The sequence below is a fragment of the Ascaphus truei genome, chromosome 22 (genome assembly GCF_040206685.1).
Source record: "Ascaphus truei isolate aAscTru1 chromosome 22, aAscTru1.hap1, whole genome shotgun sequence".
NCBI classification, from domain to species: domain Eukaryota; kingdom Metazoa; phylum Chordata; class Amphibia; order Anura; family Ascaphidae; genus Ascaphus; species Ascaphus truei.
Genome location: NC_134504.1, coordinates 14647336 through 14666285, shown reverse-complemented (window position 1 = coordinate 14666285; position 18950 = coordinate 14647336). Strand labels below are relative to the sequence as shown.

Here is an 18950-nt window from a genome sequence, read left to right as displayed (position 1 = left end):
TCCCAAAACATGTTTTTTTTTTTTTTTGCCATGACAAACGTATAAATAAAGTGTTACAAAAAGAAATGATAATAAATACAACAGGAGGCTTTATAGGGCAGGATGGATTTCTATTCGCAGCAATTAAGGCCGCCTGAAACAGGCCTTTGTTACCGGCTGCCTTGCAATAAAATGAGAAAGTGGCCTGTGTTTGCCACATAAAACACAATAGGCTTTAATTTATGCTTTGCAATGCTCGCGCGATCGCGTCTCAGCGCATCGGACTACAATGTTACCTGTGTGCCCCTGGTTTCGCGTGGCTGCCGGGGACGATACACAGGCGATGTCACCTGAAAGAGACGCTTGTGAGGTCAGGGATTCCCAAAGTAAAGCTCGTAATATTTTCGTATATGTCTCATTTATATCGGGGTTTTTCAACGGACCGCGCGGGACTTTGCTGCGGCTCTCAGACGCCCTACTAATTTCATACCACTTTCTCAGACAGACAAGTGCACTTGTCTTTACACGGAAACTTACTTGTGAGTTAAAGGTCCAAGCTGACGGTTTTTTATTTGTTTTCCTATTCAATATGCGCGTCGATACAATCCACACAAGGATAAGTAATTAGTTAAGCTGCCGATCGATCCGTTCTCCTGTGACCGATCGGCGAAGATTCGGCTTGGGGGGTTCACTAAATGGCTGCAGAGTATTGACTCAGTATCTGTGACTTTGTAGACGGTTGCTATAGGAACAAAAAGGGGCTTGTTACATTAGAATACATTCAAAATGTCATTCAGAGGTGCTGTTTTAATAATAATTTTAAAAAAATGCTACAAGTATTTTCTCCTAGCACAGAACCGATTTACAGTATATAAAAATAAAACACCCCCACACATGTAGGATATTGCTTGGTCTGCAGCTTTAAGGCAGTGGGAATATATAGGGTACAGATGGCATACATGCTTGCATAATGTTACCATATAGTCCTCTTGAAATCTTTAAACGTATCTACAATGACATGACAATAATTGTGTAGCCCTGATACTTCTAACTTCTTTCTGATCCGGGCCCCTTGCAGAACTAGTTGAAGAGCCCTGATAGATATATATATATATATATATATATCTATATCTATCTGATTGCAGGGGATCTCAACTCCAGTCCTGAAGATCCCCCCCCAAAACAGGTCAGGTTTTCAGTATATCCCTGCTTCAGCACAGGTGGCTCAATCAGTCCCTGCTTCGGCAGAGGTGGCTAAATCAGTCCCTGCTTCAACACAGGTGGCTCAATCGGCCGATTGCACCACCTGTGCTGAAGCAGGGATATCCTGAAAACCTGACCTGTTTTGGTGTCTTGAGGACTGGAAATGAGGACCCCCCCCACCCCTGCCTTATTGTATTCTGTCCCATATTATCCCGTTGCATTGTGTTGCCGGACTATAAATAAATGATAATAGCAACAAGAACTGAAAGCCCCAGAAAAGAGAGAGGAAGGTTACAGTGTAACATTTCCTCCCCCCCCCACCCCCCACCCCCTAACCACTTCTTTCCAGCCCCCTGCTCCATCCGGGGAACAAGGGCCCATTCAGAGCAGCAGGACATCGCTTCCAGAGGAACTGAGAAGGAAGGGCACTGGCCCCGCGGGCAGCGGCAGCGGAAGAAAGGCAGCTTGTTCACGCTGGGCCTCTCACAGCCCTGCTCTTTATTGCCAATGTAATGTGGGAAGAGGAGTGAAAAGGGGCGAAGAGTGGCTGAATCTAGGGCTGCATTGTAAGGTGACCACCTGGCCTCGGATTACCAGGCAGAGTCACACACACGGAAACTCTATGCAGAGCATTGCAGCCCTATATGTATACATATACAGTGTGTGTGTGTGTGTGTACGCACACACACACACGCACCCTCCTTCCCCCCAAGGCAGCTCCATGCGTAGTATACAGCCTTAGATATGTCACTGCATCTCAACCGAGGTAGGATTACAAGCGCTGGACATGAGCAGGGTCAGACCAGAAAAGTGATTTACTCACACGCACACCACCTAATCGGCCAACGTTTCAGCTCCTCTGAGGAAGGCTCCTCTAGGGACCGGAACGTCAGGTCATTAGGTGGTGTATGTAGGGTTAAATCACTACTTTGATATTACTTTAGCCACGTCCGGTGCTGGTCATCAAATCTCGTCTGAGATGTAGTGACTGTACACACACACACACACACAGTCTGTGTATATATATATACATACATACATATACACACATATATATATACAAGACTGCAACAGGTCTTCCCTGAAGCACCCTTATTATCATACAGACAACCCCATAATCTCAAGAATATTATGGTGAGGAGTAAAGTATTCAGCAGTACAACTGAATGCGGGACAAAACCATGCCAGGACCCAAGATGCAAAACCTGCGCAATGCTCTACACAGCGGACACAATACAAATACCACACAGGAATCGGGAATACAAAATCAGAGGAAGGTTCACCTGTTCCTCCAGCAATGTCGTGTACCTCATCATGTGCATGAAATGCCCAGGGGGCTGCTACTACATAGGCGAGACAGGGCAGGGGCTAAACAAGAGAATGAACCTGCATCGCCACAGCATCACACGCGGTACAAGAGACAGTCCTGTTGGCGAACATTTCTCTGACTCTGGCCATAAGATGAACGATCTGAGGGTTGCCATACTCAAAGGTAATCTTAAAACCCCGAAAGAGAGACGGTTGCATGAATACAAATTTATGCAACTGTTCGGGACACTTAGCAGTGGCCTAAACAGAGATCGAAATTTTATGAGTCATTACTGACAGTAGTGAACTCTCGTCCCATGAGCGCTAAAGGCCATGTCTGTACATACTGTGCTATATGTATGCACACACAGCTGTCTCTCACACATATTAATACTCCTTGTTTTTCCATCCCTATACACCAATAGGGACCACTAAGTATCCACACACACTTTTAGTTGTGCTACAAACTCTCACATTTCCACACCCACCCACACCATTTATATCCACTCCCACTCCACACACACCTTGTGTATAGCACTGTATATACTGTGGGCTCTCCATTCATTTTTATTCACACTGATACACATACACACTCTTTCTTCACTTGCTTTCAGTAACCTTTTGACACCTCTAGCCATAAAACACATCCACACCGGGGGAAGGAACAGCACAGATAACATTCCAAGAGACACTGTTTTTAAGTATACCTTTTGCTTCATTCATTGTAACATCGCCGGAAGAAGAGATCAGTGTATCTCGAAAGCTCGCACAAATAAAAGCATTTCGTTAGCCACAGAACGGTATCATCTATTTATTTTTTGATTATTAAAGCTCGGCTAACACGGTACTGATACCTCTACATGTGTGTGTGTGTGTATATATATATATATATATATATATATATATACACACACACACATACATACATATACACACATACATACATACACACACACGTACGTTTACTAAGTGGTGCTATGGCATAAGCTCCGAAGACCCGTTATGCCTTATTCAAGTGAGTGAGTTATAAGGCGTCGTATGGCATAGCACTACTTAGGTAACTTGTCCCAAAGTGGCACGTGGAAAGCCACAAGGAGTTGCTCCAGGATTAGCCCTGCATCCCTCCTGCCCGCTATCCCGTTAGCAGGAAACTACACGGATATCTATACCGAAGACCTGCAAAACCCGAACCGCGATAAAGTCCCTGCGCTTCCCAGCACACTGCAAAGCATCACTACCTGCAACATTTCCATGCTTCGCCCGCGCAACCGAGCGCACGCGACATTTGTAATGAAATTGCCACTCTTCCGTCTCTTTCACCTGCTACAAAAAAGGAGTGTCTGTCATTAGTGCCGCGCCGGTCACTATGAGGAGCCGCGGCAAAGTGTGTAACCGCTCAGCTGTGTCTCACTATACGTGTGTGTCACTGTGTTTCTGGCACAGCCCGTCTCGCTCGCTGCGGTACCCCGGAACACGCTAGGAAAGGAGGTTCACGTGCGTCGCCCCGTGTGAAATACACAGTACTTGTAATCCGTACAAAGTGTGCAGAATGCAGCTGTCTCCGGCAGGCTCCGGGCTTCGCACAGCTGTGCAGTGCCTCCTGTATGCCACCACGGGGCGCTCACACGCCCCCCCCTTCCAGCGTACGTTAATGTACCACTCAGCGCGGATTCTTTTGCCGGGCTGGGTTTGGTTGCAGAGATGGGGAGGAAGGATCGGTTCACACGCGGCGTGTAAAGGAGGGCTGAGTTCGGTTAAATGAATGAAATTAAAATCCCATTTGTGAGCACAGTCACGTCTCAGGCGGGTTCTTCCCCATTATCTCTTGGCACACAGTGCTTCCGCTGCAGCCAGGGATTCTGGGTAATGACATGCAAATGAGCACACCTTTAGCGTCATGTCCATTTTAACGTGGGACCCCTATAAGCTTATACCTGCCGCGTTACACAGCTTTTCAGCACAGCCTGGGTTAAAGAAGTGTAGAGCCAGTAACCCTGCTCACAGACAGCATTCCCGACCTTTTGGGTCCAGTCCGTGTAACGATTGTTATACCGGCTTGGCGACGCGCATTGAAATCCCATCATGCATTTTTGAACGCAGACTCCATTTCCCTAAACAGGGCCGCAGCGGTGCGCTCTCCGGTTAATAGTACGGTTATATATGTGTGTATAACGCGCCGGCATTTCCCGCAGCGCACGCACAATGGGGTCAGAGGACGAGAATGATAAAATATCAAACACCAGCACACATTGGTACAGTAGGCAAGGACATCCCTGTCCCACACAGCTTGCAATCTCATAGGGACGGAGAATGGAGATGGGAGCAGGTTAGTGGCACTGCGATACCTTTTGAAAGGCACAAGAAGACCATTCTATGTACGTGTGACTTGGACACAAGCTTCTCCAACCTGTTTGTGAGCTGTGTGCTGTCCAACGTAGGCTGCGTCCATAGACACTTCGCCCGTGCGGAGGCGCGCGGAGGCTGAGGGAAAGCGGGTGCTTTCCCTGGCCATGGTACACGCGCCGTTCGTGGGCATGCCTAAGGGCGTGCCAGTGACGTCACTGAGCTGGTTCGCCCTCATTGGGCGAACCGATCACGTGACCGGCCCATCACAACGTGCGCCCGCTCCCACACACCGTATAGATGCAATTACTGCCTTTAGGCAGTCTGATCGCTCAGCGTGCGGACGCACGGTCGTCCATACCATGGACGCAGCCTTAGGGTTACCAGGTGTCCAGTATTGAACCGGACTGTCCTCTTTTTTGGACAATCTGTCCAGTAAACAATTAGAGGTAATACTGGACATGTAGGTGTATACCGGTATTACCTCTCTGGGCTTGTATGTGTATACCGGTATTACCTCTCTGGGCGTGTATGTGTATACCGGTATTACCTCTCTGGGTGTGTATGTGTATACCGGTATTACCTCTCTGGGCGTGTATGTGTATACCGGTATTACCTCTCTGGGCGTGTATGTGTATACCAGTATTACCTCTCTGGGCGTGTATCTGTATACCGGTATTACCTCTCTGGGCGTGTATGTGTATACCGGTATTACCTCTCTGGGCGTGTATGTGTATACCGGTATTACCTCTCTGGGCGTGTATGTGTAAACCAGTATTACCTCTCTTAGAGTGTATGTGTATACCGGTATTACCTCTCTGGGCGTGTAGGTGTATACCGGTATTACCTCTCTGGGCGTGTATGTGTATACCGGTATTACCTCTCTGGGCGTGTATGTGTATACCGGTATTACCTCTCTGGGTGTGTATGTGTATACCGGTATTACCTCTCTGGGCGTGTATGTGTATACCGGTATTACCTCTCTGGGCGTGTTTGTGTATACCGGTATTACCTCTCTGGGTGTGTGTGTGTATTACCTCTCTCTGGGCGTGTGTGTGTATTACCTCTCTCTGGGCGTGTATGTGTATACCGGTATTACCTCTCTGGGTGTGTGTGTATACCAGTATTACCTCTCTGGGCGTGTATGTGTATACCGGTATTACCTCCCTGGGCGTGTATGTGTATACCGGTATTACCTCTCTGGGCGTGTATGTATACACCGGTATTACCTCTCTGGGTGTGTATGTGTATACCGGTATTACCTCTCTGGGCGTGTATGTATACACCGGTATTACCTCCCTGGGCGTGTATGTGTATACCGGTATTACCTCTCTGGGTGTGTATGTGTATACCGGTATTACCTCTCTGGGCGTGTATGTGTATACCGGTATTACCTCTCTGGGTGTGTATGTGTATACCGGTATTACCTCTCTGGGCGTGTATGTATACACCGGTATTATCTCTCTGGGCGTGTATGTGTATACCGGTATTACCTCCCTGGGCGTGTATGTGTATACCGGTATTACCTCTATGGGCGTGTATGTGTACTGGTATTACCTCCCTGGGCGTGTATGTGTATACCGGTATTACCTCTATGGGCGTGTATGTGTACTGGTATTACCTCTCTGGGCGTGTATGTGTATACCGGTATTACCTCTCTGGGCGTGTATGTGTATACCGGTATTACCTCTCTGGGCGTGTATGTATACCGGTATTACCTCTCTGGATATAGTGACCTGACCGGGTTGGGGGGCAGCGGGATTCCCCTGAGCAGGGATAGAGCAGGGCTGCTAGGGGGCTGGGCAGCTTCCTCCATCCTGATTGACTGCATTACCCTGCAGCAGCCAATCAGGAGGAGATGTCAGGAGGTTGGGGTCAAGGAGAGGAAGAAACAGCATGGAGCGGAGTGGTGTCTGTGTCTCGAGCGCTTCGCACCTTTCACCATTGTGCCCAGTATTTGTGGAGAAGCCGCCTGGCACCCCTAGGCTTGCTCTCGTGCACCGCTGCTCCGTGTTACTGCAGCTGGAGAAATGACTGGTCAGATCTCCAATGCTCCGGTACACACATCAAATGAGGGTTGCTAATTATTTTAACCCCTTTGCTGCCAGAGGGTCCATGCTTTGCTGGCCTCTCTTGCAGTGACGGGGTTTAAGAATGGTGACCCCACTTTTACAGCGCAGCAAACTCTGCGTGACCTCAGCCAGTCCCGCTGCAGCATTACCCCCCCTTACTCTGGCCTTCTCTCCCTGTGTGCCTTGCCCTCTTCTTGCTAATGTTTGCTTTCCCATACGGAGGCTGCAAACACAATATTCCAAGAGTTATTGCTTGCAATAAATATATCTGATCAGTTTCTGAGAAGCAGCTGGTAATTGCTTTAATTAGGTTTCTCAAGCGCTCCCACAAGCTTGCCCAGAAGTCCCCAGTATAACCTTCCACCCCCCCCACCCCAACCTCTCCCACTCACACACCCTGCACCCTGATTCCCAGGGAACTCATACCACAGTGTAATGTTTTATTCTTGCAACAGAACCTCTCCTACTGCTGCTTAGTCCAACAATTGCAGCTGCAGCCAATGACTTGTAACCCATTCACTACTGATGATGTATGTATGTACAGTATGTATGTGTGTGTGTGTGGGTATGTGTGTATCGGTGTGTGGGTATGTATGTATATGTATATATATATATGTATGTATGTATGTGTGTGTGGGTATGTGCATGTATGTGTGTGTGTGTGGGTATGTATGTGTGTATGTATGTATATATCTGTACATGTATGTATGTGTACATGTATGTATGTATGTGTATATGTAAGTGTATGTATGTAATCTTCTCTGAAATAGAAACATAGAACTCCCTGGCAGTCAGAGACCAGCATTACTTGGGGTAATCCCTAACTCAGGGGTTCTCAACTCCAGTCCTCAAGACCCCCCAACAGATCAGGTTTTCAGGATATCCCTGCTTCAGCACAGGTGGCTCAAGCAGAGGCTCAGTCTTTGACTGAGTCACCTGTGCTGAAGCAGGGATATCCTGAAAACCTGACCTGTTGTGGGGGTCTCGAGGACTGGCCTTGGAAAACCCCTGCCCTAACGGGTTTCAGCATCAGGTTGGTTCTCCATATCTAAATTGGCCAAGTCTCCTGGAGTGACCAGAAGCCTCGGCGGTACTTGCTGAGCCTCCGGAGACTGGACGAATCTCCCATGGTAGACGGTGTGTGACCGGCCGGTCAGTGTATTATTTTATTTATTAAATGTGTTACCAGGAAGTAACACAGTGAGAGTTACCGCTCGTTTTCAGGTATGTCCTGGGCACAGAGTTATGGTGAGAATACAAGTGTACATTAAGTGAGCAGGGTTATACACTATATATAAAGACATTGCATGCACAGGTAAAGATAATATATTATAGGCGTGTGTAACAGTTACAGATGATAATATATGTTACTAGCTGATATACCCGGCGTTGCCCGGGCGTGGAAGGGCAGGGGGCATGGAGTGGAAGGGCGGGGGGGGAGGGGGAGTGGAAGGGCAGGGGGGGGGTGGAAGGGTGGGGGGGGGGGGGAGTGGAAGGGCGGAGGGGGGGGGGGAGTGGAAGGGCAAGGGGGGGAAGTGGAAGGGCGGGGGGGGCCAAAGGGCGTAGAAGGGCGGGGGGGGGGGGGGGCCAAGGGGCGTAGAAGGGCGGAGGGGGGGGGGCAAGGGGCGTAGAAGGGTTGGGGGCCAAGGGGCGTAGAAGGTCGGGGGGGGGGCAAGGGGAGTAGAAGGTCGGGGGGGGGGGGGCCAAGGGGCGTAGAAGGGCGGAGGGGGGGGGGGCAAGGGGCGTAGAAGGGTGGGGGGCCAAGGGGCGTAGAAGGTCGGGGGGGGGGGGGCAAGGGGCGTAGAAGGTCGGGGGGGGGGGGGGGGGGCAAGGGGCGTAGAAGGGCGGGGGGCCAAGGGGCGTAGAAGGGCGGAGGGGGCAAAGGGAGGGCAGAGGGCAGGGAGGGTAAAGGGCAGGGAGGGCAAAGGGCAGGGAAGACGGGGGGCAAAGGGCAGGGGATGGGGGGGCAAAGGGCAGGGGAGGCAACGGGCAGGGGAGGGGGGGCAAAGGGCAGGGGAGGGGGGGCAAAGGGAAGGTAAGGGGGGGCAAAGGGAAGGTAAGGGAGGGCAAAGGGCAGGAGGTCAAAGGGCGGGGGGTCAAAAGGCAGGGAGGGGCGGGGGTCAAAGGGCAGGGAGGGACGGGGGGCAAAGGGCAGGGAGGGACGGGGGGGCAAAGGGCAGGGAGGGAGAGGGGGGCAAAGGGCAGGGAGGGACAGGGGGGCAAAGGGCAGGGGGGGCAAAGGGTAGGGAGGGCAAAGGGCAGGGGGCAAAGAGCAGGGGGCAAAGGGCATGGGGAGGGAGGTCAGGGGGCAAAGGGCAGGGGGAGGGAGGGCAGGGGGCAAAGGGCAGGGGGGCAAAAGGCAGGGGGGCAGGGTGGGTGAGTCTTGGACTCGTTAAATAACCCATTCCCCTGAGTTTCCTCACCTTGCACCCGGTCGCGCTCCTCTTCCTCCGGGTACCGGCCGCCCTCCTCCTCCACCTCGGGCTCCTCAGCGATGTCCATGACCCCCGGCGAGGCTGAGACGCTCCGGTGAGGAGGTGCTGTGCCTTGCACGGGACAGGCGGAGAGAGCCGGAGGAGCGGCCTCGGGGATGGGGAGCTGGGGGAGCGGCCTGTATGAGGGGAGCCGCAGAGAGCGTGCTCTGTGTGGGGGGGAGCGCCGGGGAAGGGTGAGAGCGCCGGGGAAGGGTGAGAGCGCCGGGGAAGGGAGAGCGCCGGGGAAGGGAGAGCGCCGGGGAAGGAGAGCGGTGTGTGAGGGAGGAGAGCGGTGTGTGAGGGAGGAGAGCGGTGTGTGAGGGAGGAGAGCGGTGTGTGAGGGAGGAGAGCGGTGTGTGAGGGAGGAGAGCGGTGTGTGAGGGAGGAGAGCGGTGTGTGAGGGAGGAGAGCGGTGTGTGAGGGAAAAGAGCGGTGTGTGAGGGAGGAGAGCGGTGTGTGAGGGAGGAGAGCGGTGTGTGAGGGAGGAGAGCATCGGGGAAGGGAGCGGTGTGTGAGGGAGGAGAGCGGTGTGTGAGGAGGAGAGCGGTGTGTGAGGGAGGAGAGCGCCGGGTGAGGGAGCGGTGTGTGAGGGAGGAGAGCGCCGGGGGAAGGGAGCGGTGTGTGAGGGAGGAGAGCGGTGTGTGAGGGAGGAGAGCGGTGTGTGAGGGAGGAGAGCGGTGTGTGAGGGAGGAGAGCGGTGTGTGAGGGAGGAGAGCGGTGTGTGAGGGAGGAGAGCGGTGTGTGAGGGAGGAGAGCGGTGTGTGAGGGAGGAGAGCGGTGTGTGAGGGAAGAGAGCGGTGTGTGAGGGAGGAGAGCACCGGGGAAGGGAGCGGTGTGTGAGGAGGAGAGCGGTGTGTGAGGGAGGAGAGCGGTGTTTGAGGGAGGAGAGCGCCGGGTGAGGGAGCGGTGTGTGAGGGAGGAGAGCGCCGGGGAAGGGAGCGGTGTGTGAGGGAGGAGAGCGGTGTGTGAGGGAGGAGAGCGGTGTGTGAGGGAGGAGAGCGGTGTGTGAGGGAGGAGAGCTGTGTGTGAGGGAGGAGAGCTGTGTGTGAGGGAGGAGAGCGCCGAGTGAGGGAGGAGAGCGCCGGGTGAGGGAGGAGAGCGCCGGGTGAGGGAGGAGAGTGCCGGGGAAGGTTGAGAGCCGGGGGGAGGGAGTGGCCTATGGGAGGTGAGGGCCGTGGGGAGGGTGAGAGTCGGGGAGATGTGAGAGCCGTGGGGAGAGTGAAAGCCCGGGAAGGGAGCGGCCTGTGGGAGGAGAGAGCAGGAGAGAGCAGGAGAGAGCGTGTTATGGGGGGCCAATGAGAGCCGTGTTAGACACCGGCCAATGAGAGCCGTGGGAGGGCGGGCGGACCGACGGACCAATCAAATGGTCTCCAGACACTCTCAAACAAGATTTTCGATTATATAGATATAGATAGGCGTATGTAACAGTTACAGACCAGATTAAAACGCGAGACAGAACTTAGACCGGTGGCGGCTGTGAGAGTCTCCGGTCCATGTCAAAATGGATGAGAAGTAATGCGTGACCCACTATGCTCATCTGCATGTCATTACCCAGAATCCCTTGCTACAATGGAAGCACTGTTTGCCAAGACAGCGGTGCGCAAACTGAGGGGCGCAAGACTGCATGCGGAGGGCACGCGGTTTACAGAGGCCCCGCGCGCTTCCCGAAGGCACTTAAGTTAAGTGCCGGGGGAGCTGCAGGGCCTCTGTAAACCTTTACTTACCTTGGCTCCACACGCGTCGCCATGGCTACGCAGCGGCAAATGACGCCACACGGTCATGTGACATCACGTTGCTATGGCAACATGACGTCATGACGCCGGAGCCGAGGTAAGTGGGGGTGAGGGGGTGCGCGCGGTGAGGTGACCGCCGGGAAAAAAAGTTTGCGCCCCCCCTGTGCTACGATATAATGGGGGAAAGACAGGGTGTGCAGACCTGTCTGAGACGTGAACATGCACCACCAGTGGGGTTTTTATTTACAGTCTCGGGTAGACTGTTCCAGGTGTGGGGGGCACGGCAAGAGAAGGAGGAGCGGCCGGATACTTTGCTGAAACTTGGGACCGTGAATAGTCTCTTGGAGTGGGATCTCAGGTGATAAGTGCTGCGTGTGGCAGGGGAGAGGCGTGTGTATGTGTGTCAGTCCGAGTGTGTGTACTCTGCATCTATCCGTATATGCACGCGTGTCTTTGTACAGGACATATGCAGGACGGCACGCCCCATTATAACAGCGTTCACCACTTTGGCCCCACAATTTGCGTTCCCCCCCTGTGGGCCCTTGATACCCCAGTTGTCCCCTGACGGAGTCTGCTCATTTGTATCTCAGAGAAAGCCTCTGACCCAGTCACGTATCTCCAATCATTACATTCACTTCCTGGGTCTTTTAACCCTGCCTCTGCTGGAAGGTCCACGGTGCATCTATTCCATTTGAATAGGCTACCCTTTTAACCCCTTCAGTACTGGAAGAACATGCAGTGCACTGCAATGTGCCAACAGCAGTGACGGTTATTCTAGCTCAGTGGTTTTTCAACCAGGGTTCCCCGGGGCCCCCCTAAAGGGTTCCCTGCAATGTGCAGGTAATGTGAAAATTGTACCAAATACAGAAGAGTTTACAATGCATCTGATCTCAGACGTGCTATTAGAGAGGGTTGGGGTTCCTTACAATGCATCTGATCTCAGACGCGCTATTAGAGAGGGTTGGGGTTCCTTACAATGCATCTGATCTCAGACGCGCTATTAGAGAGGGTTGGGGTTCCTTACAATGCATCTGATCTCAGACGCGCTATTAGAGAGGGTTGGGGTTCCTTACAATGCATCTGATCTCAGACGCGCTATTAGAGAGGGTTGGGGATCCTTACAATGCATCTGATCACAGACGCGCTATTAGAGAGGGTTGGGGTTCCTTACAATGCATCTGATCTCAGACGCGCTATTAGAGAGGGTTGGGGTTCCTTACAATGCATCTGATCTCAGACGCGCTATTAGAGAGGGTTGGGGTTCCTTATAATGCATCTGATCTCAGACGTGCTATTAGAGAGGGTTGGGGTTCATTACAATGCATCTGATCTCAGACGCGCTATTAGAGAGGGTTGGGGTTCCTTACAATGTATCTGATCTCAGACGCGCTATTAGAGAGGGTTGGGGTTCCTTATAATGCATCTGATCTCAGACGTGCTATTAGAGAGGGTTGGGGTTCATTACAATGCATCTGATCACAGACGCGCTATTAGAGAGGGTTGGGGTTCCTTACAATGCATCTGATCACAGACGCGCTATTAGAGAGGGTTGGGGTTCCTTACAATGCATCTGATCTCAGACGCGCTATTAGAGAGGGTTGGGGTTCCTTACAATGCATCTGATCACAGACGCGCTATTAGAGAGGGTTGGGGTTCCTTACAATGCATCTGATCTCAGACGCGCTATTAGAGAGGGTTGGGGTTCCTTACAATGCATCTGATCACAGACGCGCTATTAGAGAAGGTTGGGGTTCCTTACAATGCATCTGATCTCAGGCGCACTATTAGAGAGGGTTGTGGGTTCCTCAGAATTTCACATAGGGTTCCTTAACCAAAAAAAAAGTTGGAAACCGCTGCTCTAGCTCCAAAGCAGTTGAGCAAGGGCAAGGTGAGCACAGATTGCCCCCTACTGGAGGAATGCTATATTAATCTCACATGGGGTTTCTGTGGCAAGATCCCAAGCGTACCCCCTAATTATCATAGTGAAAAATCAGTGTAATGAACAGTTAACGCTGCATCAATTTTACATTCAATGTAATGGAGATGAATGCATTGTGAACTGTGTGTTCTCACCATAATTATTCAGGGCCATACATGTATTCAATTCCAAGGGCGGCCAACTCCGGTCCTCAAGGGCCACCAACAGGTCAGGTTTTCAGGATATCCCTGCTTCAGCACAGGTGGCTCAACCTGTGGCTCAGTCATCCTGAGTGCACCACTCTATACTTTCACTAAAATGAGATGGGCATTATTAACCCTAAATATAATAGGAAGTACCACGCCCTTAAAAAAAAATCATTTATCACCTACCTCTCATGACATCAACTTATTTACCCCCACGTGCTACAGACACGGGCATGAGGATTAGTTACGGGGAGCAGCAAGAAGGGATGGTTAAGATGTTTCTTGACACGTATGATAATAGGATGCATCAACTGAATCTTGTCTTGCTGTCATCCTTGTCTATTTCTGCGAGCCTGTTACATACAGCCTGGGGGGTCCGGCTGCCAGGGCTGAGCTAGTCGGCCCTCCAATTAGGGATATGTTAAGCTGCGGGACGCTTGTACAGTGACTGGTTTCGACTAAGAAAACAACTAAAATCAGGGGTGGGCCGCTTCAGTACTCAAGAGCCACTAATAGGTCAGGTCTCCAGGATATCCCTGCTTCAGCACAGTCGAAGACCGAGCCCCCTGATTGAGCCACCTGTGCTGAAGCAGGGATTTCCTGAAAACCTGACCTGTAGTAAGGGGGTCTTGAGGACTGGAGTTGAGTACACATGACATACACAATTACACCCCAGATACGGCACTGCTGCCTCATCTCTGTCCCTGTCTATTAGGAGGGGGCGAGAGGAATGTGTCCCTGTGTATTAGGAGGGGGCGAAAGATACGCGTCCCTGTGTATTAGGAGTGGATGAGAAATACGTGTCCCTGTGTATTAGGAGGGGGCGAGAGGTACGTGTCCCTGTGTATTAGGAGGGGGCGAGAGGTACGTGTCCCTGTTTATTAGGACGGGGTGAGAGGTACACACCCCATCTCCTGTCCCGTCTCGCCATTACTGTCCCTGTCCCCTTTCATGTAGTTAAGTAACAAGTCTGATTCCCCCCCCCCTCTGTCCTTCTGCCTTTACCCCCCTCAGCTACCGGTCACCTTGGTACCTGCATTTCCCTCCCTCCCTTCTTCACTGTCTAAAATCTCTGCTTCCTGCACCTTACCATGACAGCCCCAATTCTCTCACTGCCTCCTGCGTCTGCCCTTTCCCCTTGTCTCCTGTCCCCCCCATTTATCATTCCCCCTCCTTTCCCCGTCTCCCCATCTCCTCACCCCACTTCTCCTGTCCCTTTCCCGCCCCCCCCTTTCCCCCCGTCTCCCCGCTTTCCCCTGTGCCACGTGCCCTCACCCCCATTCCCCCCCCCCCCATCTCCTCACCCCCTTTCCCCCCCGTCTCCTCACCCTTTCCCCCCCCCCCACCCCGTCACCTATCCCTCTGCCTGGTCTCTAATACCCCCCCTTGTGACAACGATTGCCTCCCCCCCCCCCCCGTCTCTGTCCCCATTGTCCCTCCCCAGCTGCACACAGGGGAGTCACGGGCAACTGAGACGGCCGAGCATGCCCAGAAATTCCGGGAGAGGCGACACACCATTTAGCAGAAGCTCAATTTCCCACCGAACAAATCATTTTATGCACGGAAATGGCTGCAAGTTGATGTAAAAATGATGTGACGTCAACTCATCGGGGGGAAGAGAAAAGCCTTTTGAGAAATATAATTGAGCAAATGAAGCCTAAGTGCCTCGTTTTACAGCCGACTGCTTTTGTCACCGTGGCATTTGCATACTTACACTTTCTGTCTCCTATTGATTTCTCTTTAGAAGTCGGATCATTCGCAGGCAATTTCTAAAACGCACCCGTGATTAATACCAAAACCGCGTTATCAGGCTCATTAGGGCTCAGGAATTTGGAAGAGTTGGCGAGCCGATGAGCGCTGGACTCAAAGCCCCTTTCGCTGCCAAAAAAAAGAAAAAAAAGGGGGGACCTGAAAAAAAAAAAAAAAAAAACGCGTCAATCTTTTGGACTGGATTAACCCCTACTCTCCCATCAAGGGCCTTCACACACACACACACACACACACACACACACACACACACACACACACACACACACACACACTGCTACAAGCAAGATCTGCATGGCTCGCAAAGCAATACGTGGTCCCACCAAGTCAGAAGAAACGTTTCAAATACAAGAACATGCTATTATTAAATGCAAAACGCAACCCTTGTTTCCATCCTGCCTTCTCATTTCTATTAGAGATGGAAGCTCAGTACAGTGTAGATCAGATGTGCGCAAACTTTTCTGTCCACGCCCCCCGTCTGCTCTCCCCCCTCTGCTCGCACCCCCCCCCCCCCCCATCCTCACCTGCTCCCTGGCTTCGGCGGCGTCACAACGTCACGTTGCCGTGGTTGACGCGTCGCCGAAGAGCCGGCAAGAGAAGTTACAGAGGCCTCACGCCACCCCCGGCATTTAATTTAAATGCCTTGGGGAAGAAAGAGTGCGGGGCCTCTGTAACTGCCACGCCCCACCCCCCTAGAAAATCCCGCGCCCCCCCAGTTTGTGCACCCCTGGCGTAGATTGTGAATTACTGTGGGTCACACATAACATGGCAGCCACCCCGTGGTTATTCCCTAGTTCTAGGTTAGGGCTCTTCAACCAGCTTTGCAAAGGGGGCCAGATCCGGAAAAGCAATTAGGTGTAAAACGGACCACGAGAGTAATATAATGTCGTTTTGGATACGTTAACAAGAATGGGCATGCTTCAAAAGTGTGCAAGCATTTACACCACCAGTACCATATATATTCATATTACCTTAGCGTCCAAGTGAGTTTCAGTGTGAGAAATTGTACTTGGAAGAAGAGCAGGAGCAGACAGTCCCAGGGCCGGATTGGACCCGCGGGGCCTCCAGCTGAAGAATCTTGTTCTGAACAATCCCGGGAAAAAGGCAGGGCAGAGATTACATTCCCATAATAAAGAAAAGCTGTTCCTGATATGTGGGAGCGCGCTGGATAACTCTCCCGAAAGCGGGTGGAGAATCCCTAATAATTGTGGGGTCTTTTTAAAAATAATATTTCTGCTTAAAAAAAAAAAAAAGTTCCCTCCTCACAGATGCAATAAAGAGGAAGATGAAGAGGAAGAGATCATTATTCTACCACATTCCATTAAAACAGACATCCCCTCTTGGTCAGAATGTTAATCTGGTTCTGGGAGACTTTGATAAATGACTGTACATTGTCAGCAGTAGCATTGGATTAATGTAACAGTGTGTACAGAGCTCAGCACATTGCCCAGGTATGTGTGTACACGTGAAGAAGAGACCTGTGAGGTTGGGAAAGATCTGTACACGTGAAGAAGAGACCTGTGAGGTTGGGAAAGATCTGTACACGCGAAGAAGAGACCTGTGAGGTTGGGCGAGCTCTGTACATGTGAAGAAGAGACCTGTGAGGGTTGGGCAAGCTCTGTACATGTGAAGAAGAGACCTGTGAGGTTTGTGAAAGCTCTGTACATGTGAAGAAGAGACCTGTGAGTTTTAGAAAGCTATGTAAACGAGAAGAAGAGACCTGTGAGGTTTGGAAAGCTCTGTACATGTGAAGAAGAGACCTGTGAGGGTTGGGAAAGCTCTGTACACGTGAAGAAGAGACCTGTGAGTTTTAGAAAACTCTGTACACGTGAAGAAGAGACCTGTGAGGTTTAGAAAGCTCTGTACACATGAAGAAGAGACTTGCGAGGTTTAGAAAGCGCTGTACACGTGAAGAAGAGACCTGTGAGTTTTAGAAAACTCTGTACACGTGAAGAAGAGACCTGTGAGGTTTAGAAAGCTCTGTACACAATATTACATATACAAAGAAACTTCTTGTTGACCCATTAGAACAGGGCTCTTCAACCAGATTTCAAAATGGGTAGAAGGGCCACAAGAGTATTGCAATGTAATTTTGGATAGATTAAAGACCTATGTTTTATGATAATAATTATTAAGTGTTAGAATGAATCAATTTCCACATTTTGCAAGCAACGCCTGCACATATTTCTATTACCTTAGCTTCCAAGCGCATCTCAGTGTGTGGAAACTTGCGCTGCAATTAGCCGGAGCAGACAGTAGCAGGTCCCGCTTGGCCTGCGGCCCGCCAGCTGAAGAGCCCTGCAATAAAGGATGTCACAGCCTATGATGAATTAACACAAAAATATCACCAATCCTAGGTGTCCCCTCCTGAGGTGACAGTGACCGGCTGTCAGATGCCACTCACAGGAAGGGCAGACTCGCCCCAAATCAGACCGTCCCCATTAAACTGACAACATCTCACTCACTGTGCCCTTTAAATGTCAACAAGTACACTGTGTACAAATATCACAATTACTTTACAATTCTGTAGATATACACACACACACTATTACATTTAATTACCCTGCGTTACAATATGTATATATAACTATACCCTCTACCTGTACCTATTAAGCAGGTATTGAACAATGTGATCCGCCTACGGTTTCTGTACATTGTCCCAACATAGCCCTTAGATTGTAAGCTCTTCAGGGCAGGGACAACAATCCCTAATGTTTCATTTTTTGGTTTGCAGTGCTAATTCCCAATGTGTCTCGTATGATTTTGTTACGCGCATTACTGCGGAGATGCGCTATGCAAATAAAATAGATACATATACAGAGTATGGTTTTATTTATACAGTGCAAAATGACACACATGGTAAAGAAATAACAACAAACAACAGACAAAGATGCCCAAAGCTACTTCCAATGTGACAAAAATACACAGTGCAATACCTATATATTCTCTTGTAAAAGGGTCATTTAGTTTAACCCTTTGGCCAAAGCGTCTTAATCCTGCTGCCACTTTCAAGGCATGACCGTAGCAGGTCCTATCTGTGTGTTTATTAAATAAATAACAAACAATGGGGATAAATGGAGCATGTACATGGCAACATAAGGCAAAAGGAGACCCTGAGCCAAAGAGCTTACAATCTAAGTGCACCTGCTTTTGATGTCCTGTACGTATTAAACCCAGTGGTACTTATCGTACCTACCTTCGCCCATGTGTGAGAGGCGAGGAGTGTGTGTGTGTGTGTGTGTGTATACATATATCTTTATTTGTGACGGTACTCGCCGGCACAGTGTACCGGCGCTGTTTTCTCTTACCTTCTCCTCCTGCTCATCTCCGGCGGCATTTTCTTGTAATGACGCCGCGGCGACAACAAACCACAACGTGACGGAGAAGATGAGCAGGCGAAGGTAAGAGGCCGGGTACTGGTACCTTTCCTATTACAAAAAAGCACAGTAATGTATGTATATCTTTATATAGCGCCATCCAGGTGCACAGCGCGTCACAGCAGCAACACACGGGGCATAATAACATAGCACATAGTGGGAAGAAGCGCTTCAGGCATAAAAGTGACAATAGGAAAGAAGTCCCTGCCGGTAGGAAGAACGTACAGACAGTACGAGGGTGTTCTGGTAAGTGCGTCTGCATGGGGGCCACGGTCAGTATATGAGGTGTATAGTGTCTATAATATATATATATATATATATATATATATATATATATATCCAATAAAGAATATCACTTGTGAGCACATTCACATGTCTTAGACAGGTCTGCACCCCTGCCTTTCACCATTATCACCCAGCATACAGTGCTCCCACTGCAGCAAGGGATTCTGGGAAATGACATGCAAATGAGCACACAATGTGTCACCTATTTAAGCTGATGCATCCCCGTTCACACAGCTTTTAAGCACAGCATGGGACTAGCAAAGCCAGTCAAACCACTCACAGACA

The 18950-nt window shown here is 50.7% G+C and overlaps 1 long non-coding RNA gene across 1 annotated transcript; it reads right to left on the bottom strand.

Annotated features, from left to right (window-relative positions):
- Positions 1 to 273: 273 nt before the first annotated feature.
- Positions 274 to 17303, bottom strand: LOC142472525 (uncharacterized). Its single transcript, XR_012789749.1, has 6 exons — positions 17198 to 17303; positions 15975 to 16086; positions 14951 to 15144; positions 13186 to 13343; positions 517 to 721; positions 274 to 329 (listed from the first exon to the last, which is right to left on the bottom strand). It is a non-coding gene; the product is annotated as an uncharacterized LOC142472525 (long non-coding RNA).
- Between the last annotated feature and the right edge of the window lie 1647 nt (positions 17304 to 18950).